Source organism: Anguilla rostrata, chromosome 9 (genome assembly GCF_018555375.3).
Source record: "Anguilla rostrata isolate EN2019 chromosome 9, ASM1855537v3, whole genome shotgun sequence".
Lineage (NCBI taxonomy): Eukaryota > Metazoa > Chordata > Actinopteri > Anguilliformes > Anguillidae > Anguilla > Anguilla rostrata.
In genome coordinates, this window is record NC_057941.1 from 42,725,221 (window position 1) to 42,730,679 (window position 5,459).

Here is a 5,459-nt window from a genome sequence, read left to right on the forward strand (position 1 = left end):
CCATTGCAACACAACTGAAACTGTAAACTATTTTTACATGTCCGAAACATGTGTTTATGTTTTCGTTAAAGACTTTATGTACCAAGTGGTATCATGATATCAAAGGTTATGAAATATTTTTAAGTAATGGAAAGTGGAATGGCACTAAAAGAAGATTCCAAATTCCATGGGTAAAGTCAGAACTCCCTTGTCTTAATGAACCCAGAGAGAACATGTCTGTTAATGTTCTTTGGCCTTCCTGTGTCTGAATTCCCTGACTTGCTGTGAAAAGATTAACTGAACTGCACAGTCAGGTTTATGAGATCAGTTCCTCAAGCAGGGCAAACAGCTGCCACCTAGATGATCTGGATAACCCCTTTGAACCAGTGCTGGAATAGACAGTATCATAGGAAACAAGTAGTTCATATAAGGTGATTTTTATATAAAAGATTTGTATATACATACATACATACATTAATAAATGGGATCATAAGACCAAAAAACTTGACTGAGAACTAATATTAGCTATGTGTTGAAGGCCATAATTTTGTCTTGTTTCTATATGAGGGTGGGTGATTAATAAGAGTGAGCAGATATGTATTTTTAGGAACACCAATATAGCTCAGAATGCTGGCAAGTTTACTGCATGTCTCTTCACCAAGCACAGGGACATAGAGCCTGAAATGTAATACTTTTTTTGCACATAAAGTAAAAGAAATTGCCTAAATGTCCTTTCTGTGCACCGTGTTATTTTGGTTTAATTTGGAATGGTGTATAATTCTGTGTAATGTAACAAGAGGTTAGTTATTTCAAACTGCATTTCAACCATGGTCAGACTGACCAAAAAGGGAGTTTGGTTATGCTCCATTTACAATATTTAGTGGGAGATATAAGGGATGACAAATGAGGATAAATGATGTTATTAAGCATTCCGTGCGATGTGTATACATTGTATAGCTCATCTCTCAGCTCTTAAGACGTATGGTGATTTTTGGACATGTTAAGTAGCACAGGAATGTATCTCAAATGCAGAGAAACTTCTGAAGTAGTCAGAAGTTTGCCCAGTTTTGCTGTCATGTTGCGGTAACATTGTTTTATGTCAATGTGTTTGCTTTATAAACAGGCCTGTGATAATTTCAGTTTCAAATTAAAAACAAAACTGTGTGGCAACTTTCTGTTTGCAAGAATAATTCAGTTTAAGCATCTTGTATCTTCTGTAGAATAGGACCTTGAAGCTGGAACAAAACATCTGTCTACCCCTTAGCTCCAGATATTTTCTTTTGGAAAGTAAACGTTATAAAACTGTGGGTTAAATGTAGTGCTTATGCATGATGAAATGGTTAAAACTGACTTCAGGGCAAACTAGTCATTTTTACAGCCATGGCCATTATTCCGTTTGTTTGTTTTTGCTAGTTCAGAACTTGAAGGAGGCTTTTTAGACACGAGTAAGTTGTTAATAGAAATGATAGCAGTTTATTTTATATCTCGAGACATCCCATACCCTACTACACGTGAGGCCACGTCACTCTTTCCTCAAGGTCAATGTTGGAAGTACAAAGTCTTTGTTTGTACGTGGTGTTTGTCCTGTTGAACCAACTTCCGTCCAATTACCTAACTGATAGATCTAACAGGAACCTGTTGTACCGCATATCACAGAACCAGTCACAGTGAAGGCAGGGAGTGTCGCCTGATAGTCTCATGACTTGGTTACCAAACGCTTATGACAAACAGGTTTAAAATGGAACAGGGATTGCAAGAGGTCCGCATTCAAAGAGGTTAAAAGAGGTATTTATTTCCTTAGGACCTCAGCAACACGATCTGTTGAAAAAGCCAATGCAAAAAGTAAACGTATAATAGTTTTGGAATACATTTCACGTGTTATAGATGGACTCGTTATTTTTTTATTCTAAAAGTATTGTTTTATCATTGAACTAAAGAATAATGTATTTTTATTATTTTGTAACGTAGGCTAAAATGCGATAATACGGGGCGGACCAACAGAATATTAGCAGTGACTAGGCTACACTAACACAACATATGGTAAACACAAAGTGTTGCCTTTCTTTTCTTACAACAGTTCAGATGTTAGTTGAAAACAGTCCGTTGTCATATGGCCACTTGATTGTCGTAATTTATTCAACAGTATAGGACAATACAAATAAGGTTAATAGGCCTATAATATAAGCCTTAAATATGTTTTTTTGTTCGTTGTAGGCCTAGCATTAAGATTAGGCGATTATCCTTTCGGGATTCCGATCCAGTACAATACGATATTGACTAGAAAAGCTACTTAAATTTTTCCAATTGGTCTATTTATAATTTCCCAGAAGCTTTTTCTCGTGGTGGCCTTTTAAACTAAAATTATAGACAGACTATCCACGTAACCCGTGTCCATGCGCAAGAACTATGTAGCCGATGTATTCCGTAATATTACTGACTTTCCTACACCGCATCACCGTCATTGGCTTCTCATATTTTGAAACCGAAAATAGTTTTTCTTTCAAGTGTATTCATTTCGGAAAACTAAAATATCAGGAACTCGTGAGTAACTCAGCGGCTGCTAGCAATTCGGCTCGATATGCATTATGCATAGCCGGGAAATGAAAGGTAATGACGTTGCAAACTGCACACGTGACTCAGCGCTAGCTGCTCCCAGAGACTGTAAGAAAAAAAAAAAAGCTGCTCCACTGAACTGCGACTGGAGTTTCATCTAGTTTACATGACGGGAGATCGACGGGGCCAGTTTACGACCTGAAAGCGATTTGTTTTCTTATTTTAAAACGTTGAAAGAAAAGTTCACTTATGGCAAATGCCACAAAAACAGGATTTGGTCAAAGGTACGTGGCTTGAAATCACGTTGCTTCGCAAATAACCAACCTTTGACAAAGATTGGAAAGTGCTCATGAATTTATCCTGTATTTGTTTAAATATAGCCTAACCTATTCGATGATTTAAGATTAGGGACACCGTGCGACATCAGCATTTGATGTTCTGGTTTGCAGACATCACCACACATTCCATGTAGACTAGCTACACAGGGTCAAATTGAAACCTAGTTCGCTCCAAACCTCAATCTGTTGTCAAAACAGTACATCTGTTTACAGTGAGAACACGGGATGCGTGACGCATACCGGTGGATGCCATTGTGGGGCAGTCCGTTTCGAGGTGTGGAGTTCGCCTGATCTACACGTCTTTAATTGCAAGTATGTTACAAATCCACCAGTGCTCCAGGCACCCCCAGCCACTACCATATGTTTCGGTAACAAACATTCTGTCATGGCGCCTTCTCCAATCACAAGAAAACGCATTTTACCCATACACAAACATTTAAATTACAACCCTGGATGAACACAAAAGGTATTGTGCAGAATTTGGTGCTGACACAATGCCTGTTCTGAAAAGACGTTTCGTTTGATCAAGTGTCGAGATACTTGAATTTGCCAACTTTTTGTTATATCTCATTCATAATCAAACCACAGTTTCACAATTTTTTCCAAAGCAGTTCCAAATGAAAACAAGTACACCTGCTAATGTATGACTTAATGTAGTCCAGGGATCATTAGAAGCTTGCAAATTGTAATCTCATGTAGGCTATCTTGCGGTTCTTTGTCAGTCACTAGTGTTTAGTTTAAAGTCAACGCTGATTTAATTCTCACAGCTCAAAACTGGAAAGTACTCCCTTCAGTATTTACACAAAGTTTAAACCCTTTAACAATCAGTATTATATGATCGTATGATTAGTCAGGTGATGGTATTAATCCAGTGCCTGTTGGGTGACACATGGAGGATATTGATTATAATACAAGATTAAATCCCAGTGGGTCACATGCTGTAGAAAAAAACAGTGACCCTAAATATGAGGGACTGGGATTGTGAGTACTACTGTATACAGTTGTACGAAGGGAACCAGAAGTAGAGCTTTGAAATGGCACACTGCCCTCTGTTGGTGTAATAAATTTCGAAACCTTCGCACCCGGAACCTAAACTCGTTTCTGTTCTCACTCAGCTGCAGCATTTGCACTAAGAAACAGAACCGCCATTTCATTGTACCAAAACGTCAGTTCACTCTTTTGCAGGTAAGCACACACTTCACTGATTTTTGTGGCATACGTATCCTGTTTTATTTAAATTACATTTGCAAAAGCACACACACCCATTTAAAGGATATTTTTTTCTGGTCTGTTTTCTCTTTCTCGGCCAGTATTAATGATACTAACTTATCTAATGTCTCTCAGGGGTCTGAGAATTTGACCACGTACACATTTAACACTCACGCCGCCAAGCACACTTTCTGCAAAACTTGTGGAGTTCAGAGTTTTTACACCCCTCGCTCCAATCCTGATGGATACGGTAAGGAAAGAACAAACTAAATTACTGGCCCTTTAAAACTGATATATTCTGTTGTTCTCTCTCCAGCAAAACCTAATTGTTCAATTGGTGCGTGCTTAGCTGGAGTTTAAAACCCCAGGTTTAAACCTCTAGAGCACAGAACTGCATTACGGTGGAACAGGTTATCCTTATTTCACAGATTCGGATAGCTGTTCCAGTTGTAATGCACTTCTGTGGTTCCGGGGTTTGAACCTGATGTTTAAACTCCAGTGAAGCACACAGCAGTTGACCCAAAGACATTTTTATATGGTTTATTTATGCTGTCAGTATTGAGTTATTTTGCATATAAATGCATTGTTAGGGATGTGGGCGATGCAGAACAAGTATTTCAGACAGGAAGCTTGTTTTTGCAGGCGTGGCACCGCACTGCTTGGACCCGGGCACTGTGAGGAGCGTGAGGGTGGAGGACTTCTGTGGTGAGAAGTGGGAGGAGAGTATGGAGGCACACCAGACCATCAGAAGCATGTCCAAAGCTGAGGCTGACTCACACACGTCAGCCAAATAAAAAATAAAAAAAAGTTTTTTTCAGCAGTTTTTCAACGTTCAGTGACAGTAACAACCTGTTTCAGTCAGAATTCCTGGAAGGAAAAGCACGTGTAATCACAGATTAGGCAGTCAGTGAGATATAGATTTGAACCACAAACAGAGGTGGAAAGTCCAGGGGTCAGAAAATAAGAGTCCTGCCATGTGTTTCTTCCACCAATGAACTCAGCCAGCTGTTCTCACGAATTAGTTCAACCTCTTGGCTGAAGAACTGTGCTAAATAGCAAATCCAGGTGATTGGATCAAAATACTGGGGATAACTTTTACTTTCTGAAAATGGATTTTATACTTTGCTCACAAGACAGTAAATATGGTATGTATGAAATAAGTGTATGTGTTTATAAAAGCAGCAATAAAAAATAAAAAAAAATTATAAGGAGCTCAAATGGACTGCTGACCCCTTTTCATTGACCAGACTGAGTACGTATTAATAAAGGTTTGTTATCTGGGTAATATCAAACATGCATTAATTCAAAGTCAGAACATAAATGTATTCAAGTATAAATTTAAATTGTGTTGCCTGGCAGAGAAGATCACAGAAACAGTCA

At 38.5% G+C, this 5,459-nt stretch overlaps 1 long non-coding RNA gene across 1 annotated transcript; it reads left to right on the forward strand.

The window, feature by feature from the left end:
- Positions 1-1,344: 1,344 nt before the first annotated feature.
- LOC135263845 (uncharacterized) lies at positions 1,345-4,899 on the forward strand. The gene is made up of 4 exons (XR_010332550.1): positions 1,345-1,764; positions 3,084-3,182; positions 3,986-4,055; positions 4,722-4,899. It is a non-coding gene; the product is annotated as an uncharacterized LOC135263845 (long non-coding RNA).
- Positions 4,900-5,459: the final 560 nt, after the last annotated feature.